This window comes from Jaculus jaculus, chromosome 7, assembly GCF_020740685.1.
Source record: "Jaculus jaculus isolate mJacJac1 chromosome 7, mJacJac1.mat.Y.cur, whole genome shotgun sequence".
Taxonomy (NCBI): domain Eukaryota; kingdom Metazoa; phylum Chordata; class Mammalia; order Rodentia; family Dipodidae; genus Jaculus; species Jaculus jaculus.
The window spans coordinates 86,744,825-86,766,772 of record NC_059108.1 but is presented as its reverse complement, the minus strand read 5'-3'; the positions used below and the strand labels follow the sequence as shown (position 1 = coordinate 86,766,772).

At 36.8% G+C, this 21,948-nt stretch overlaps 1 protein-coding gene across 8 annotated transcripts in view; it reads left to right on the top strand.

Annotated features, from left to right (window-relative positions):
- Positions 1-21,948, top strand: part of Ralgapa1 (Ral GTPase activating protein catalytic subunit alpha 1) — a 271,828-nt gene that overhangs the window by 231,715 nt on the left and 18,165 nt on the right. The gene's annotated exons all lie outside the window — the stretch shown is intronic.

Sequence of the window (21,948 nt, the reverse complement as noted above, 5' to 3'; positions counted from 1 at the left end):
TAAACAAAAAAATTTTAATAAAATGGTGCCTTATAATAATACGTACGAAGTTTTATTTATTTATTTTTCTGGATGAGGTCTTCGTATGTTGCCCTGCTTCATCTCAAACTTGTGAACTCAGTAATCCTTCTGCCTTAGCTCCCCAAATAGGTGGGACTACAAGCACATTTCATGGTTCACCTTCCAATTTTAAATTTTGAATTATTTTTCAGATATTCCTTTCTAAACTGAATTTATTTATTTTCCATATGCTGTCTATGATTAAAAACATTTTTCTTTTACATAATAAATTATAAATGTTAAGATTTAAAATATAGCTAGATGACTTTGAACATCTTGCCCCACCCACCTCCTTTGTTGTTTTGAGGTAGGGTCTCACTCTAGCCCAGACTGACCTTGAATCCACTCTGTAGTCTTGGCAGGCCTCGAACTCACAGTGATCTCTTACCTTTGCCTCCTAAGGAGTCAAAGATGTGTGCCACCACGGCTCTTATCTTCCTGCTTCTATCTCTAAAATGGTAGGATTGAAGGCCATCGTTTCCCAGTTTGACTGGTGCTGGAGATCAAGCCCAAGGCTCCATGCAGTGCCAGCCAAGCACTCTACAAATGGAGCTACATCCTCCAGCTCCATTTGCTTCTTTGATGAAATCTATTAAGTACTCAAATTCCGTATGTTATTTTTCATATTCCCATACCATGAAATGTAATTATAAGTAGTTCATTATATGTTACATTGAGTAATCTTAATGGCATAGAATATTTTACTTGTGACATATCTTCACTTTATTTTGAAAACTCAGGTTTGAATTTGTCATATTAGTAAAAGATAAGAATTCAGGTGCACTGCATTGTTAAAAATAAAATTTGGGGAAATACACTCAATCTACCAATTGTAAAGAAATTGCATTTGGTAAGTTCAATGAGTAGTATAGACAAGGAGAACACTGAGTATGTTTTCTAAATAATTTGCCTCCCATGATGGAGGCATTTGGTTGTTTTTAAAGATTGCTTTGAAGATGGTACATCTGTTAATTGTTTTGAAGTTTTAAGGAGGAACTATTCGAGGAAACCCTGCCAAGGTCATATGAACTCTGAAGAGCTTGCCTGGGAATCACAGTCATTCACATTACCTCGCATGCCTGGAATCTTGAGAACCACTTCACCCACATGAGATAGATTCATCAAACCCATATCCAATTTCCCATTTTTTAAAAACACTTAATATTTTTGCCAATTGAATCTATAACATTTGGTTCTTTTATTTTAATTAATTAATTTATTTATTTGAGAGTGACAGAGAGGAGGAGGAGAGAGTGATCGAGAGAATGGGCACACCAGGGCTTCCAGCCACTGCAAACGAACTCCAGATGCATGCGCCCCTTGTGCATCTGGCTAATGTGGGTCCTGGGGAATGGAGACTCGAACCGGGGTCCTTAGGCTTCACAGGCAAGCGCTTAACCATTAAACCATCTCTCCAGCCCCAATTTCCCATTTTTAAGACTTAAAGACCACATACATTTTTAGGAATTTCGTCTCCACTCCCCAGATACAGTACTTTTTCCATTGTGCAAAATAGGTTCCTGACTGTCTCCCTTTCCTAATCTTTAACTTTTTTGGCATGTGTATATGTGTGTGGTATGCATGCATATATGTGTGTGTTCATGTGTATGGTCATGTGTATGTAAGAAAGAGTACATGGGGAGGCTAGAGGTCGAAGTCAGGGGTGTTCCTCAATCCACATTCCACTTCCTTTACTGAGGCACAGTTTCACTTGAGCCCAGAGCTTGCTGACTCAGCTAGTCTAGCTCCTGTGCTTGTCCTAGGGATTCTCTGCCTCCGCCTCCCAAGTGCTGGCATTACAGGCGGTCTTCCATGCCTACCTACTATTTACATGGGTGCTCAGAATCTAAACTCAGGTCCTCAAGCTTATTCAACAAACATATAACTTAGCCATCTCCTAGCTCTCCATTTCCTAGTCTTGTGAATCCAATACTTCCACCAAAGTTTTGTAGTATTAATGTGTTTCATTATTAGAGTATACTTTTGGGTTTATTGCCTCCTAAATAGTTCAAGAAAGGTAGCTAAGCTTACCTGTGATATATCCATCCACCAGTAAGGTCATTTTACCCATGTGGGCAGTGTCACAGAAGATGGTTGCTTTGGGACTTCGACCCCTTTCACAGTTCATCTGACCTTTCTGCTCATCTTCCTAAGGCTTGGTGTGCTCTACCATTTCATTTATGTCACAATTGAAAGTAGGGCACGGGTTGGATAAGGAAGAGTACACTTTGCTGTGTGAATAAAATGCCTTAAGTCTTTTGGGAAGTGATGAACTAGACTAGATTTTAATTCAGAGCTCTTTGCTTCTTTTATCATCAAAAAGAAACTCAATTTTTTGAATAAATATGTATTGTCTGACCTGAAGTACAAATAACATTTAGCATTTAAACCTTACTAATGAGATTTTGTGCATTGATTCTTTTGTTTCATTATGATTATTAGAGTCAGTAGAAAATATCCCCACCCAACACCAAGGAATTGCCTAATTGAGATTTTTATGTTTGGCTGATTAGTTGGTTAAGTTACATTTTCCAGCCTACTTTTGACATTTTTGGTTTTGGTCTTTTTTTTTTGTGGGCGGGGGGTGGGGTTGGGTTTGCAAGGCAGGATCTCACTATAGCCCAAACTGACCTGGAATTCACCATGTAGTCTCAGGGTGGCCTTGAACTCACAGAAATCCTCTTGCCTGTGCCTCCCAGGTGCTGGGATTAAAGATGTGTGCCACCATGGCCAGCTTAATTTATGACATTTTAATACTTAATCATGTTGAGACATTAATAGATGCCACATTATAGATAATTCTAGGATGAAAAGATAATATCAGATAAAAAATAGTAAGCATGAACACTTATTAAACGGCAAATCTAAACAATTTCTACCAACAAAACTACTTGTAAAATACTCAAGAGTAAAAACACTAGATAGACCAGAGATTTTTCTTGACTTAGAAACTTGAACTTCAATTCTTTAGCAAATTATTTTCTCATGCTATTTAAGCATAATTAGCCCTCTGTATCTATGGATCCCACATTTGAAAATTCAACCCAAGTATATAAAAAAATGGAAAACCATCTTCAGACTTTTTTCTATCATTATCTCTTTAACAATAGAGTATAATAACTGTTTGTATAGCATACCAGCATCTGTACAGTTATTACTATAAATCCAAAGATACTTTAAAGTACATAAGATAATTCTGTTTATTTATGCAGATAGTGTACCATTCTACTTAGGGGTTTACACAGATTTTTGGTATCACCAAGGGATCCTGAAAAAATCCTCCACAGATACTAAGGAATAACTATATATAAATATCATTGTTAAAATGATCCTTTGTTAGCTGGGCATGGTGGCACACTCCTTTAATCCCAGCACTTGGGAAACAGAGGTAGGAGGATCACTATGAGTTCAAGGCCACCATGAGACTAGATAGTGAATTCCAGGTCAGCCTGGGCTAGAGTGAGACCCTAACCTCAAAAAAAAAAAAAAAAAGAAAGAAAGAAAGAAAAAGAAAAGAAAACAATCCTTTGTTAATGTAATATATCATCTGTCACAAAATGCACAAGTTTTGTATTTGGGTTGTTGAGGAGGAGCTGGGCTCAGCACACACGTGTCCTCCATCTACTTACTAGAGGCTGCAGTGAGAGAACTGTTTGGACCAGGAATTCAAGACCAATTAGATAAGGAGGCCCTATCTAAAAGTAAGAAAGGAAGGAAAGAAAGAAGAGAGAAGGTGGGGAGGGAGAGGAAGGAAGGCAGGCTAGGGGAAGTCTTCATTGCTTGCTTTTGTGCTGCTTTTTCAAAATTACATTTTTGTAAACAGATGTATATAGAGAGACAGAGAAGGGGTACGCCAGAGTCTTGCCACTGCAAACAAACTCCAGAAACATGCACCACTTTGTGCATATGGCTTTACATGAGTACTGGGGAATTAAAACCAGGCTGGCAGACTTTGCAAGCAATCGCTTTTAACCCCTGAGCCATCTTTCCAGTCCATTGCTTCCTTTTTAAAGGCAAGTTTATATAACTTACTGCAACCAGACCCTTGGAATATGTTTTTATTCTAAGTAACAAATGATAATTTCAGAATCCACAGTCTCTCCCATAGATAGCACAAGGGTGATGTTTTCGAAAGATACAATGATGTAGCCATCATACTCATATAAAAAAAAAGAAAAGGAAGTAGTTGGTTAGTTGCATCAAAATTTAAAATGTGTCTTTGACAGATTCAGATTTTCATTGAGGAGAAAATTATGCATTCTAAAACAGATCAATACACTTAGCATGAATTGTAGCAGAAACTGAAATAGAAGTAGGCTTTGAAAACCACCAAGGTTAATACTTTAATCCTCATAAAAGAAATGAAGGGATAAAAAATGTAATAAACTCAATTATATATGGATAATTGTACTGCTGGGTCAGTTATCTTATACCCAATAATAGTACCTACTAAGATTCCACAGCATAAATTGTACTATTTATGATCATTAAATAGAGTTTAAATTTTTTCCTAGGAACATCTTCTGTAACTCCGAATCTAATGTTGTTCTAAATGAGGACAGTATTGATTGTCATATGCTGCCTAAATCGATCATGCTGGCAACCAGAATTACAGTAATCTGTCAGTATTGATGACTGTCTTTCAAGCTTTAAAACCTCTCCTTCACTTCACTTGTCATTTCTTGCATTACTTGTACTTGAAAAGCATTTTCATGCACCCTCTGATTTTGTACACTAGATACTTTTGTCTCTTAAGCTCAATTTGTTGGTTTGATCATGCAATTAGAATTGAATTGCCACATTGCAGAGGAAGACCATGTAGATTCTGGATAGCCACAGAGCCAGAGAGGTACTTCAGGTTTGATCTTAGGCCATCCTTTTATTAGCTATCTAGAAAGAGGATTAGTTTGGTTAGTTGGTTTTGTTTTGCAGTGGAACTAATTCTAAAGCTTTTAATTTCATGGCCCTTAGTAAATGTGACTCTATTCCATAAATAAAAATGTTAAAATAGTTATTTGTTTTGATCCTAAAGACAGTTTGATTGTGACTTCTAAATGTACAAGTATTTGCTATCATACTCATACTGTTTGTTTTTAATGTGTAGAACTTTTCAGAATTGTAGTGTATACTCATTATTTAGAGAAACATTCCCCAGACTTGTGAGAGTACCAAAATCTGCAAATGTTCAAATCCTTATTTTAAGTGGTATAATAGTTTCATATAACCTATACAAATCATTCTGTATGAATTCTCATCTTTAGAGTACTTATATTAACTGATACAATTTAAATGTTGCAAAATGGTGAGAAAGATAAGCTTTGAAGAATTGGTTTCCCAATTGTGGCATTAGCAAGTATCAAATCTATAGGAGACCCAGGGAAGAGTTGATGTTGCTGTCTTAGTCTTAAAGCATCTGGCAGTAGAATTCTTTCCTTTCTCAGGTACCCCAGGTATTCCAAAGCCTTTGACTGGATGAGGCTGACTTGCATTATGGAGGGTAATTCCTTTAATTGGGTAACTTCATTTAGCTAATAATCATATCTAAACAAAAACTTCACAATAACATCTCAACTGGCATTTAACCAACATCTATGTTCCATGACCCAGCCAAGTTCACAAATAAAAGTAGCTGATATGTCTTGTTTTTCTATTCTTGATTATTCTTCCTGAAAAACATAATTTGAAAAAAGTATGTGAACCATGGATGGACTGCATGATGAGTTATTATGCTTTACTACCACCACATTAGGAATTACAACTAATATTTTTCTTCATTTAAATATACTTATTGAAAGCACACACTTTATATATCCCAGCACTGGGGAGACTGAGGCCTCAAACTTCCAGTCCTCTTGCCTACTTATATATGCATATACATATTTCCTTTACATAGTAGTAAAGATTTTGAGAGCAATGCAAATGGAATCAGATGGCTACTTTTGTCCTCATAAAGGTTATAATTTGATAGTGAAAGAAAAAATATTGATAATTATAATACAATTTGATTATAAACAAATTGGCATGAAAGTTACAAGGAAAAAGAATAGTGTGGAATAAATGCACAAAAGAATATGGAGAAAATATGGGTCTCAGGGGATGGTGTTTGTAGCTTGTGGCTTTATGTGTATGTGTATGTTATATGCAACATTCTGAGATATGTAGGATGAAGGGTTCTATACAATTAAATGGTGTTTTTAAAAAACGCTTTAAACCTAAATTTAATATGCTTTCCTACCACACCAATATTATTTGATTTCTTCAAATCTGTTTAGATTGACTTGACTTAAATGCCAGAATTGGGTTAGTTTAACTTTATCAGACAAATTACCAAAAGTCAATGACCATTCTTCAATTAGCCGCAGTTTGTTAACCCTGCAATTTTACTACTCAAATGTAAAGGACCTGTTGCAAAAGTATGAGAGCCAAAGCTAAATGAAATGTAATTGATTGGCTCCACTAATGTGGTTGCCTTTCATTATGACAGGACTTTGTAAAAACCCTTGGGGGGCCATCAATATTGCTGCCATTTCATGTTAGAGGAAAATTAGTTTCTTAAGAGCTACATAATTTTATGTCTCTACTGTCTTTTGTAGATATTTTCTCAAAAGATAACATCAATAAGTATGGACCATCCTTAATTTAATCTGTATGAAAGGGATAATTATAGTACCAAACTCAAGATTAGAGTAAGGATTACATGAAATTATCACATGAAGCACTATGCAGTCTGTCTGTCACATGTAGCAACAGCTCAGGAAATTGCAGCTACATGGCAGTTGATGATATTATTAATCCTCTACATTGATCTGGAAATATTCTAAAACAAAAACCTAAGAGTATGAAAAGGTCTCGACTACCTGTTAATACAACTCTACATTGGTTCATCACCTATAAGCATTTTTTTAATATCTTACCCCCCCCAACCTCATGTTTTTTATCACAGTTTTATCATACATACCTGTATACCTCCTCAACTCCACACCCCTTCTTTGGAATCTTCCCACTACACTGACACCCAGGACACACTGCATGGGTTCAGCTAAAACGTCATTTTGTCTGAATGCCCTTCTCTGTCTATCCATGTTTTTACTCCATGAATGTCTACCTCTCTACTTTCTTACCTAATAGGCTCCTTTTTCATGACCTAAATAAAATCTCTGTTAGGGGACAAAATGAAAATATTTCTTGCACTAAGCAAAATAATTTCTCACACTTTCTCAAAACATTTGTTTCAGTCCTTGCCTTGTTTATGCACATTAAACAAGTTGAACCATCTTCCTGGTTCCCTAACTTTCAGCACAGTGCCTGGCTATGGTAGGTGAGTATAATTTATTACAGCAAAACAAAGGGCACCAAGAGTGGGAGGATCTTTAACCTTTTTCTCTTCAGAAAATTTTCATTCATTTGCCAGTTTACTGCTAACTTTAACTTGTATTTTTATTGTCTGTGATTTTGAAGCTTATTGTTAGCATATTCTATTGGTAATTGCAAAGAATTTTAGGAACTTATTTAAAAATGTTAAACTAGACTGCAACTCTAAAGAACTTTCTGGGTAGATAAAAAGAGGGAAACTTAGGATCGGAGGAAATTGCCTTTGACACATAAATAAGACACAGTAGTGCACACACAGAAGTTTGTATTTTGACTAATTAGTCCATTTTTATTAGCAGACATAGTTTAATGAGGCTCATTTTCAAAGATGAATAGACAGTTAAGGGAAAGAGAAGGGATGAAGGTTTCTTAGGGATAAGAGTGAGCTAAGACATCTCTAATTTGATGACAATGACATATGTTTGTGTCCCCTCCAAGGAGACTGTGTAGCTGTAACCCCAAAGGCTCACAGTTCCTTACTGTATGGCTAAAAAGGCCATAGCCATAGGAGAGCAGTAGAGGGCAGCTGTAGTTCTGTAGATGCTGGGATTGCTGCTTGACCATTGGTACCACCCACATTAGTGCTTCCATTCGGATCCCCTAACACCTGGTGTCACTGGTTCTTCATACTTTCTAAGTGAGAGTCTTTCTCATCATGGTCAAATTGGTTAGCTAGTAAATACTCAAAGATAAAGTAATTAATTTGTTAAACAAAAATATATCACCAGCTAAGTTAATCCAGGTTTTACGGTTTTTTACATGCTTATGACCATTATGTCATTGATATTAATCATTCTATTGGGACTTCTCCAAAAGAGGAAATATTCCTACTTTCGTCTCTAGTTGAAGTACTTAAGTCTGTCTTCTGTGTTAAAGATTTGGCTATTACTTAAAAAGATTTTATTGGTACACTTTCATTTCTCACTGACTTGGATTTTGCTGCAAACCCTCATAGTCTATATATGCAAATATCACAGTTGTTTAAATATTTAAACATGGGCCCTGGATAGCAATTCTGTGATGATAGTAGTATACTCTTTTTTACATGTATAGGTATGTGTGATGTGTATAAGTGTGTGTATGTGTGTTCATAAGTGTGTACATACATGTGGAAGTCAGGTGTCTCTCTCTGTCACTGTCCACCTTGTCTATTGAGATAGGATCTCACTCTAATGATCCCAGAGCTCACCTATTGGACTAGGCTAGCTATCCAGTTAGCCCCAGGGATTCACCTGTCTGCTTCCCAAGCACATTCATGGGTACTGGAGGTCATAACTCAAGTCCTTGCATTTGTTTGGCAAGCACTTACCAACTGAGCCATCTCCCTTGCCCCTAATACATTCTTTATTGCATCCTTTTGAATTTTTTCACCTATTCTTTTCATTGGATGTCAATTATATGGCTGTAGAAGATGTTATTGAATAGATTCTTTTTAATCATTAAAGGAATATTTTTATTACATAGTTTAAAGGTCTAGAAATAGCAAATCTGAACTATCCTCAAAAAGATTTTTTTAAAAATCATTTAACTATGGTAGGACATACCTATCATCCTAGCACTTTAGAAGGCTAAAGCAGGAGGATCACAAGTTCAAGGCCAAACTGATCAACTTAGTGAGATTCCTATCTCCAAATAAAAAAAGTTTTAAAGGACTAGGGTTGTACAGTACTTACCTAGACTATGCAAGGCTCTCAGGGAGGTTGGGGGGGGGGGAGAAAGAACAAGGTAAGGAGGGAGGGGAGAAATAAAGAGAAGGCAATACAGAGGAGAGAGAGGTAAAATTATGTGGTTATGTAGTAAATATGTCATATGATAATAGAGTAAGTTTTTTCTGTAGAATTGAACCAGTATTTTGAAAATAACATTGTCTTTTAATGTTCTCTAGAGTTGATAGTTTTTAAGGTTTTACTAATGTGGGCCAATAATAATTACTTTTCTTATATTCAAACAATAGAGTTCATAATTGAATTCACTTAGATTGCCAACTTCTATTTTTTTTAATATTTATTTGCAAAAAGAGAGAGAGGAAGAGAATGGTTAACCAGGGCCTGAAGCCACTGAAAATGAACTCCAGATGCATATGCCACTTCCTGCATCTGGCTGTACATGGGTACTGGGGAATCAAACCCAGGTCATTAGTCTTTGCAGGCAAGTGCTTTAACCACTGAGCTATCTCTCCAGCCCTGGCTCCTATTTTTATTAGCATTGCTTTAATCTGAGATAAGAGATTTTACTTAAGGTCTCTACCAAGACCTCAGTGCACTAATGACAAACTTAAGTATTAGTAACGTTGCTTGGGAATATGAGTCATTCATCATTCTACAGATAATTTATTGTCAACCTTCAAGCTAGGAGGCACTGTGAGAGAAGATCTGAGATTACAAAGCCACTGCTTTGAAGGAGCTTACAGTCTGGCACAAGAAAGGAAAGCCCTATGAATGGGATGAGTGAACCACACACTCCGATGAGAAGCCAGAAATAGTGATATTCTCAAAGTAGGGCAGTAAAGGTGATTAATTTTAAGTGGGCGTGGATAGAATTAGGAATGGCTTTACCGAGGAATCCTGTTCTACAAATTATTTCCAGGACATACAATTTTATGAGAAAGGCAAGGTCCAGGAGAGTTTTTCAGGGGTAGAAAAGGCTATGGCAGCATAAAAGGTGTGATATGGTCAAGAAAGAAGTTTGCACTCTTCGAGGATAGAGGCAAAGAAGAGACTAGTGGCAAATGGAGATCAAAAAGTAGGTCAAGGGCTGGAGAGATGGCTTAGCGGTTAAGCGCTTGCCTGTGAAGCCTAAGGACCCCGGTTCAAGGCTCAGTTCCCCAGGTCCCACGTTAGCCAGATGCACAAGGGGGCGCACGCGTCTGGAGTTTGTTTGCAGTGGCTGGAAGCCCTGGCACGCCCATTCTCTCTCTCTCCCTCTATCTGTCTTTCTCCCTGTGTCTGTCGCTCTCAAATAAATAAATAAAAAATGAACAAAAAATATTTTTAAAAAAAGTAGGTCAAAACCAGATAATGAAGCTGGACATATAGGAAAGTAGTATAACCTTGGTTTTCTAATGCTACTAACAGTATGGCAACCAATGTCTAAGATGACAGTTCCTTCTGTTTCTGTGTACTTTTTGCCTGTTGAATAGCATAACACTGAGTTTATCATGTGTAATTCTTTGGAGAAGCCTTTCCATTTGTTTGCTATCATTTTCATAAAATCTTTATTTTGTGATAATTTGTTGAACAGTTATTGCCAGCCTAACAGGAGTAATAGCTAGTATCATTTTTTTCCTCTTTTTTCATGAAAGAAAGAAAGAGAATTGGCACATCAGGGCCTCCAGCCACTGAAGTCGAACTCCAGACACATGCACCATCTTTTGCACATGTGCATCCTTGCACACGTGCATCACCTATGCTTCTGGCTTACGTGGGATCTAGAGAGTCAAACATAGGTCCTTAGGCTTTTCTGGCAAGCTCCTTAGCTGCTAAGCCATCTCTCCAGCCACTATAATTTTTTTCTTAATGAAACTAAAAGGATATCTCTAAATGCTTGGTAACGTTTAGATATGTTTGTCATTTTTTTCTTTTTAGGTTTTTCTTTTTTTAAATTTATTTTTCTTTTCACAATTTTTATTAACATTTTCCATGATTATAAAAAAAATCACATGGTAATACCCTTCCTTCCCCCCCCCCCCGCACTTTTCCCTTTGAAATTCCATTCTCCATCATATTACCTCCCCATATCAATCATTGTAGTTACATATATACAATACCACCCTATTAAGTACCCTCCTCCCTTCTTTTCTCTTCCCTTTATATCTCCTTTTTAACTTACTGGCCTCTGCTACTAAGTATTTTCATTCTCACACAGAAGCCCAATCATCTGTAGCTAGGATCCACATATGAGGGAGAATATGTGGCGCTTGGCTTTCTGGGCTTGGGTTACCTCACTTAGTACAATCCTTTCCAGATCCATCCATTTTTCTGCAAATTTTGTAACTTCATTTTTCTTTACCGCTGAGTAGAACTCCATTGTATAAATGTGCCACATCTTCATTATCCACTCATCAATTGAGGGACATCAAGGCTGGTTCCATTTCCCAGCTATTGTAAATTGAGCAGCAATAAACATGGTTGAGCACGTACTTCTAAGGAAATGAGATGAGTGCTTAGGATATATGCCTAGGAGTGCTATAGCTGGGTTTGTTTGTCATTTTTAAAGGAACATTTGTTATTTCTTTTTAAATTTTTGTATTTATTTGTAAGAAGAGAGAGAATAGGTGTTCCAGGGCCTCTTGCTACTGCAAATGAACTCCAGACACATGTGCCACTTTATGCATCTGGCTTTACATGGGTCCTAGGGAATTGAGCCTGGGCCAGCAGGCTTTGGAAGCAAGTACCTTTAACCACTGAGTCATCTCCCCAGCCCAGAAATTTTGTATTTATTATGATCAACTCTTTGTAGTTATGGAGAGCAAACCTAAGGCATATTTCATGCTAACTAAACAAGTGCTGTACCACTGAGCTACAGCTCCTTCTCACTAACAATCCTTTACACCTACCTTATAAACTATTCTACCTTATTTTACTTTCATATATTGTCATGCTGTTACATATTATTGGTAAATGAAGCACTTTTCTCCTATTCCTATAGTACATTGACTGCATGGCAAAAAGGAAAAAAAACAAAGCAAAGAATACTAGCACTATCGTGTGTCTTTCCAAATCTAGTGAGACACATCTGCTAACCTTGACAGTTGGGTCAAATCACAGTCTGCTAGAGGGACATAGAGAACTCCCATCAGGGCCTGGGCATGTTATTCCCTAACAACAACCAACTTGATGTCTCTCCTTCTGGGTTTAACTTCACACCTATGCAAGAATAGAGATTCTTTTAAAATCTGTGTTTCTGCGGGTGATGAGGACATATTGGTATACTCACATTATTTATTCAGCATATCTATTACACAATGTACAAATTTTATTCATGTCTTTGTTGAAATGTAAAAACAACTGTAGATTCAAATGAGATTAGGGCATTCAGAGGGCAAAGAAAGGATGAAAAGCTGAAATCAGTCTTTAAATTTGGAATTGAAGTGCTTTTAATCCATTCTTTTTATTAAATATAAGAGCTGTTGGTACTGAATTTTTAATAACTCAATAATGGAATTAAAATTAAAGCATGAGTCACAAATATCAGTTTTCCTTAAATGCATTCTCTCTCAAATGTTATAATATAGCCTATTTAAATCTTAACTTTTGCTTGCCAAACCACTGTTCGCATCCATCTGTTCATACCAATTGTGAAGAAGGTTCAGTGTGTAGTGGAGCTTTGCATTTCACATAAGGTATGTGAAGTGAAATTGCACAGGGGACATGATGGGTCCTGATTCCTAGTGATAAACCTTCAGGGCCATCAGGGTTGGCATATGGTCCAGTATGATATGAAGGCTTGGGTTCCCTGGCTTCACTTCTTTGGCGTGAAGCTGATAAAACCTGGCTCTTGAGTATTATTTCACTGGACACCAATCATGGGCAGCAGGAACTGCCCATTTAACTCTCTGTGGGAAGGAAGCCCAGAGAGCATTCACAATGGTACCATTGTCAAGTTGCAAACTGCTCTGAACAGCTTGACAGCTAGGGAGGGGGGGTCGGGTTGCTTTCCTAATTGCTGCTCAGAAAAGAGAAGGAACAAAAATAGCTGTTGTAGAACTGATGTTTCTACATTTACTTACTCTCTTGATAGAAGTGTTGACTTTTATTTAGCACATAACTAATATCAAAGAGAAAGTAAATGAATATATTTAAGCAACCACCTGTAGTAATCTCTTGTTAACATGCCATTATCTGTTTTCAGTCTACTAGATTATAGCGGAGCAATGTCACTTTTGGTTCCTGATATTTTTATGTTTAGATGACAATAATGTATTTTTATTTTCCATAAAAATTCTCAGTGAGAGGAGATAAATTAAAATCACCACAATTCACTTACCAGACAAAGTTTTAAATTTGGTTTAATTTCCTTTACACTGTGCCTTTTAGAATTCCCAAATGGCATCTGAATACATATGAGCTATATTAGTATAGAAATGTAAATTAACTTTCTGTGTAACAGTTGCAACTGCTAAAATAATTTACTAAAAGTAAACTAGCACATATTAAATACTTTTATCATTTGAATGTAGCTAATAACCATTTTGGTCATACATCCTTATCTCAGTGTGTTCTGTCTAGAGTAAGTCTCTTTAAAACGTGTGAAAGTTGTTTCCTCTTATGAAGCCCACCCCCCATCCCCATGGGCCTGGTATCTGTTTGAACACTCCTCTTGGCCTTACATTTTCTTCTGGATAGTCATATCCACAAGTAGATGGTAGTTCTGATGGGGGGGAAAAAAAAAAAAAAACTACTTTTTCAAAAAACCTTATTTTAACGTCTCCAGGAATTCTGAATCCAAAGTATATTTTCACAGATGATTCTTTTTTCCAGCTGAAATTAAGATGACGAAAATTACATTGCAGTATTATAATTTATGCAGTATATCTGTAAGTAAGAGCACTGAGAAAGACTAAGAAAATTTTTTTAAAGTATAAATTCTTTTATGAAGAGATGTTCCTACTGAATTTTGGGAAAGTCAAATGCATGTTGTATAAAATTAATAAATCTGTAAAATTTACTAGAATTCCCTCTCCTTGTATCCCTTTAAGTGGTTTTAGTAAATGGCACCAGTGCAGTATTTCAAAAACAGTAATTCATTGCATGCCCATTCTTCCTTTTACTGCAGAGTAGATTATATTTAAAGTCAAGATTAATGGACAGATTTTGATGTTGAAGCCCAGTGTCCTAGCCTATCATTCCCTGGGGACATATAGTGCATTAGTTTAAGCCAATATACTGCTTATCAGAGATTCTATGACACTGTTTGAAATGACAGTTTGCTGGACTTTGTTACTACTTGGCTATGATAATAAAATCACTTTTTTTGTATTCCCAATAATTATGGCATTTAAACAAATTCTTAATTAAATTAGTACACATTTAAGTAGAGATAACACTTAAGTAATTGTACACTGTAAAATCTCTCTTTGGGGGTTTGGGGTTTTTTGTGATTTTCTTTTCAGTCATTTCACAGGGTCCAAGTTTAGGATAAAACTGAAACTCATACACTCAGTTCCTCTAATTTCATGTGCTGAATTTTTTATTCCCAAACAAACAACAAGATTATATTGGTAGTATCCTCTAGTGTTTTTTAAGCTCATGCTAATCCTAGTTGATGCTGAAGGAGTTCTCTGTTTAGTATGAAAGTTGCATCAGTACCAAATTACTGAACTGTTGTCAAGTAGATGTTATCAAGAATGACTGCCAATTTTATACTTACCTGGAGACAGATGAGAAAAAATGGGTATAATTTTTTTTTTATTTCAGTAAATTTGAAATCTAGACAACTTAGTTTTTCCTTTAGGTATTTTTGCTTCATACAGCTCTGATAATCATGTCAAAGCATTTTGGGAACTGCCAGTGACTATTAGATTATTAAATGAGGGAGGGTTTCAGAGAACTTAGGTAGATTTAAATTTTTAAGCCTGTTTACTTAATGCTAATACTTTTAATATACTTACATGAACTTTAGTAGAAATGGGCTTATCCACTATTTTAATGTTTTCATTTAGTAATTGACTGATTTATGAACAATTATATATAGGGCAAATTTTATTCAACTCCAGCATTCAGTAATAGGGCTATCCTCACACTGCCTTAGCACCTGTCATGGATTTGGAGTCATCTGGCAGCCCATGGGACTTAGATAAAGAAGTACCAGGTGTCCTGCCTGTCTCCTAATTGAGACGCAGTGAAAACAATATAGACTTGGCAATATGGTTAAAAGGATGGATTAAAGCCCAGCTTTGTCTGCCCTGACAAATCACAGCTTTTCCTTCGTGGTGTACAAGATAGTATCAGCTACTAAAGAATTTCACTAATATAAGGCGGCATAAAAATAGACACTTTGTCATAACCTGTTGCAGATTTTCAGAGGAATTTCTAAGATGGTATAATTAAACAACATGCTATTTGTTTAGGAGAATTTTATTTTTACTGTATATGAACTACACTGCACGTTTATTGAAGAAATTAGCTACAGTAGGGAAGAAATGGGATATCCCTCCCCTTTGCCACACTGTTAATTTCCCAAACATAGCTTTACAAGGTAAGCAGTGGGTCTTACTTTCATCTTTTAAGTGAATAGTGATATCAGTTCAAAAGATACTTTAATTGGCCTGTATATTTTGGGGACATAGGCTACCTGGCCCCTGATAATGTTATGAGATCTTGAAATGTATTTATAAAATATATCTACATACAACTAATATCTCAAATTCCTATTATTCATCACTCAAGGCTGCATTGTCTCATAATATTTTCAGATATTTCAAGGTCTTTTAAGCTAAAGGGTTAAGTATGACTTATTATCTCATTTCTATTTTAGAACAAATGAGGATTCTTTATAAATAATGTATGTTATTTATTTATCTATTTGATTGAAATGGGGGCTAGGAGAGAAAGAGAAGAGGCAGATAGAGGGAATGGGTGTGCCCAGGCCTCCAGCCACTGCAAATGAACTCCAGATGCATGTGTCACCTTGTGCATCTGGCTTATGTGAGTACTGGGGAATTGAGCCTGGGTCTTTAGGCTTTGCAGGCAAGCACCTTAACCACTAAGCCATCTCTCTAGCCTCTTTTTTTTCTTTTATAAATGATTTTTTGTTCTGTTTGGTTTTTCAAAAAGGTCTCACTCTAGCCCAGGCTGACTTGGAAATCACTATGTAGTCTCAGGGTTGCCTCAAACTCACAGCAATCCTCCTACCTCTGCCTCCTGAGTGCTGGAATTAAAGGTGTATTTCACCACCCCCAGCAGATTTTTATTGCAGTTTAATGAACATACAATAAATGCAATGTAGTGCTACAAATAAACATTTTTCAAAACTTGCTAGTCTTAGAATTTAAACTAATGTTCATTGTCGTGGCCATATTAGGAATAACATGCAGAATTGCATTTTTTCTCCACACAAAACCAAGATCCTTGCAATTAGATATAAAAAGAGTGCTTTTCTGGGAAATGGAACCAGCCTAGATGTCCCTCAACAGATGAGTGGATAATGAAGATGTGGCACATTTACAATGGAGTTCTACTCAGCGGTAAAGAAAAATGAAGTTATGAAATTTGCAGAAAAATGGATGGATCTGGAAAGGATTATACTAAGTGAGGTAACCCAGGCCCAGAAAGCCAAGCGCCACATGTTCTCTCTCATATGTGGATCCTAGCTACAGATGATTGGGCTTCTGCGTGAGAATGAAAATACTTAGTAGCAGAGGCCAGTAAGGTAAAAAGGAGACATAAAGGGTAGAGAAAGGAAGGGAGGAGGATACTTAAGAGGTTGATATTGTATATATGTAATTACAATGATTGTAATGGGGAGGTAATATGATGGAGAATGGAATTTCAAATGGGAAAGTGTGGGGGTGGGGAGGGAGGGAATTACCATGGGATATATTTTATAATCATGGAAAATGTTAATAAAAATTTTTTTTAAAAAAAGAGTGCTTTTAACTGAAAGACCAGGTTTCTAGCCCCAACTTGACCCATCAGTAGCTTTGTTTATCCAAGCACATTTCTGTACTGTTCCTCAAAGCAGCACTCATTGCTCAGTAAGCACTCTTCTGATTGCTGAGTTCCCAAACTGTCCTAAGTTGTCTCACCAAATGATGCCTGTCTTATAGGCCTGTCAACATGGCCTTTGAAAATTCCTAAATACATACTTTGGTATGTGGCCATAATCCCAACAGCCCTGGGAGACTGAGGCAGGAGGATTATGAGTTTTTGGCCAGCCTTGTTTCCAGAATACAATCCTGTCTCCAAATAATAGAGATGGTCCCCAAATTTTTGTGTGTTCAGCTTATGATTTTCCACTTTACATAGTTTCTTTATGTGAAAAGCAGTATACATTCAGTATAAGCTCCACGTTGAATTTTGATTATTTCCTAGGTTGGCAAATACTACTCTCCTACAGTGTTGGGCAGTGCACAGCCAGCCATATAATTACAAAGGTGAACAAGTCAAGTCTGTATGTAATGTACCCACCATGCTGCTTAGCTATGATGTTCATACAGTAAGCTGGTCTATCAAGAGCATTTTGTGCTTACATTTTTAATTTTTATTTTTTATTTATTTATTAGAGAGAATGGGTGTGCCAGGACCTCTAGCCACTGCAGATAAACTCCAGACTTGCACCACCATGTGTATCTGTAGGTTCTGGGGAGTCAAGCCTAGGTCCTTGGGCTTCACAGGCAAGCACCTTAACTGCTTAACCATATCTCCAGTCTTGTACTTACATATTTTTGGCTTGCAGTAGACTTACCTGGAGGTAACCATTGTAAATTGAAGGTCATCATCTGAGTTCAATTTTTTAAAGTTGTTTTGTTTTGTTTTGAGACAGGGTCTTACTCTGTCACTCAACTGACCTGGAACTCTTGTGTTTGCTCAGGGTGGCCTCAAACTCAAAGCAGCCCTCCTGCCTCAGTCTCCCAGGTGCTGGGATTATATGTCTGAGCCACCATACTTAGCTAGTCCCTCCATTCTGAAGGACAAAGTGGATTCAGAAATTATATAATGTGGTTAAAAATTATTATAACAAAGCTGGGAGTGGTGGCACACGCCTTTAATCCCAGCACTTGGGAGGCAGAGGTAGGTGGATTGCCATGAGTTCGAGGCCACTCTGAGACTACATAGTGAATTCCAGGTCAGCCTGGGCTAGAGTAAGACCCTACCTCAAAAAAAAAAAAATTATTATAACGTCTATACAACTTTTCTGAAAGAGTCTTCTCTTTCCTAATGATAGCCATTTATACAAATAGAATGAGTTTAAACTCACTGGCTCACACCATTATAAAAAATTTTTCATATTTCTTATTTATTTATGTATTTATGAGAGTGGACAGGTGGGCACACCAGAGCCTCTAGTCACTGCAGATGAACTCTAGATTCATGTGCCACCATGTGCTTACGTGGGTACTGGGGAATCAAACCTGGGTCCTTTGTTTTGCCAGCATGTGCCTTAACTGCTAAGCCATCTCTCCAGCCCCAACCCCATTATAAAACTTGTGAAGCAAGCTAGGCGTGGTGGCACATGCCTTTAATCCCATCACTCAGAAGGCAGAGGTAGGAGGATCACCATGAGTTCGAGGCCACCCTGAGACTACATAGTGAATTCCAGGTCAGCCTGGGTCAGAGTGAGACCCAACCTTGAAAAATCAAAAATAATAATAACTAAAATAAAATAAAATTTATGAAGCAACCTGTCATAACCAGTGAGGGAAAATGTCTGTTTAAGTGTTGAATTATAACAATGTGATTATTTTCAACATTTATAGAATTTTTTCTGTAGCCATTTATTTTAGTATAAATATTTAGAGCAGTAGTTTTTCTTTCTCAGTGTTATATTTTACATACTTATAAATTATGTTTTATTTGCCTTTTCTGCTTTGTTCTTTTTTTTCCTATTTATTCAAAAGGAAGTCAGCAAGATCAAGGGGTGAGGCAGGACCAAACTTGCTCACAAGTACCATAACTTAAAATTAGCATTGGTAGCTCATCTCTGTACCCACTTTACACACACCTACTCACCACCCCCCAAACATCTAGAGAAACTCTTTGGCTCAAGCCTATAATCCAAACACTTGGGAAGTAGAATCAGGAGGATCAGAGGTTGAAGGGTATCCTTAGCTACATACGAAGTTTGTGGCCAGCCTTGGCTTAAACACATTGGGAGCTAGGAAGACAGATGGGGAGGGGATGAGGGAAGAATGAGAAAGATAGGAAAAGAGAGAGCTTCTGTATCTTCTTTTCAGGGGATGATTCTTGTGGCTCTGCGGTGGTGCTGTGTGCTTTATAGAACAGTAATCCAGCAGTTCTGTTTAGGCTATATTTTCATGTTCATTTTGTGATCAGACCAACGGGATACTAATGTCAGAGAGGCAGGGACCATCCATCTACTTTTATCTTGTAGTTTCAGTTCCTAACAAATGGCAAACATAGCTTACAAACTGTTGTGAATATTAAACAGTTGGCTTTATCTATACAGTTTAAGTAGTCCTCAAACTACAGCTACCTAAATTATCACTCAAAGTACAATTTAAGAAGTGCTTTCCAAAAAAAAAAAAAAATTCAAGTCAGTAGTCAGTATTTCCAAGCACATTTTTGCTGTGGGAATTCTATATTTTGCTATGATTAAGGAATCTGTGTCGCAAAGGGAGATGAAATTCTAGTATATTAGAATAGCAAAGAAGTCATAGGCATTAGTGTAAATGCTTACTAAGTCAGAAATTTCAAAGTGTGTTGAAATCCTTGACGCTGTGTGGTTGAGCATCTATATGAACACTTCATACTGGCCTTTGATGTCTTCCCTGGTGGTCTAGTGGCTAGGAGTTGCCATTCTCACTACAGCATACTGGCTTTTGTTTTAAAAGGGGATGACCTATTTTTGCTCAGAAACAATATCATTAAACCTGAACTTAAGTGGAAAATAAATAATGACATAAATCTTTAATATTTGCATACAATTAGAATTTTCAGCACTCCTTTGTGAAAATTACACTTCTGTTCATTCTTTTATATAGTATATATGTACATTCACATGTGCATTCATACAGAAGTTTTCATTTCTGTTAGGCTAATGTTAAATGAATACTGGAATATACTGTGCATTTTGTCGTGTTTTGTTTTGTTTTTCAAGGTACAGTCTTGCTCTATTCTAGGCTGACCTGGAATTCAGTATGTAGCTTCAGGGTTACCTCAAACTCATAGCAATCCTCCTACCTCTGCCTCTAGAATGCTGGGATTAAAGGTGTGCACCTCCATCCCCAGATTTCCTGGATTTTTTTTTTATTACAAAACAAAAAGTGTTCCTATTTCTGACAGTAAAAGCAGTTCAAAATTATCAGATCAAGAATGTTATAGACTGAAGGTTATTTCTTAAGACTAAATCTATCTTTTAATCTATGTTCCCTATATATTAATAAATTTTAAATATTTGAAATTACTTAACCCACAGTCTTTTTTCATCATACTGAGTTCTCTCCCCAAGAGATATCAATTTCTGACATCAAATTAAATCAAGTTCCTGTGCATATGTTCCACAAGTAAGAAATCTTACCAACATTGTCATAGAGTTCTGGCACATGAAAATAGAAGTGTGTGTGTGGTTTTTGTTTTTGAGTTAGGGTCTCACTTTGTATTCCCAACTGGCTTGGAAGTTAAGGTTCTCCTTCTTCACGTGCATGGGAGATTGAGGCAAAAAGACTTTAATTGCAAGGTTAACCTGGACAACATAGATTTCATTGAAGGAAGAAGGAATGGAGGGAAGGAGGGAGGGGTGAAAAAGAGGAAGGAGGGAAGAAGGAAGGAAGAGAAGAGAAGGAGGGAGGGAGGGAACTTGATAAAGACGCCACCTGCTAATTTCAAAGATGTAAACCAAACATCAAAATAAACTATTTTCAGCACAGTACAAGAACTTATTTGAGAGAGACAGACAGAATGGGCACACCAGGGCCTTAAGCCACTACAAATGAACTCCAGACGCATGTGCCATCTTGTGCATCTGGCTTAACGTGGGTCCTAGGAAATTGAACCTGGTCCTTTGGCTTCACAGGCAAACACCTTAACTGATAAGCCATTCATTTCTCCAGCCTGGTTGTAATATTCTTTAACCCATTAATGAAATATGAAGTAGGCATTAGTATTCCATTTAACATACAGATACTCAATGGAAAACAATTCATACTTATCTTTCCAGGACCCACCTGAAATTGGGCCTGTGTTTCTTACCAGTCTGTCTTGAAATTTAAAATTAAAAGTAATTACATAAAATGTCTAATAATGTTAATATTAATGAAGTTCAGATTAGATTTAAACTGCTTCCTTGTAACAGAACATGTCTAGTTGCCTTCATTATTTTTAGAATTGTAATATTCCTTCCCCTTTTCTGCTTTTGCAGAAAGTAGAGGGAAGGAGGATTAGTGGATAATTATATTGCTGTGATTGCAGCACCTGTGTGTTATTCTTTTCCCTTTGGCTACTCTGTATTAAAGATTCCTACCAGTGTGTCCCTTATGAAATTTTTAGATTAATTGTGGCTTGAATATTTTTAAACTTACAACAAATAACCTTATGAATTCAACTTCAATATCTACTTAAAATTTTTCTTGTGAGTTTTTGTTAGTTTCCCCCCATCTTTTTATCATCTTCCTCAATTTGGTTTTCTATTGCAGTGCCATTGGCAGCACTCTGTTGTAGCAGGAATTCAGCTTGAGCTGTCCTCTGGTTGCTAGCCACTGGGTTTGTGGACGCCACTCAATTTATACGTAGTAATAACTCTGCCCTAGAGAACTGCTTTTAAGGAATAAAGTATCCAAGCTATTGTGAAGAGATACAGGAATTAACCACTTTTGATGCTGGTACAATTACAATGCTAAGA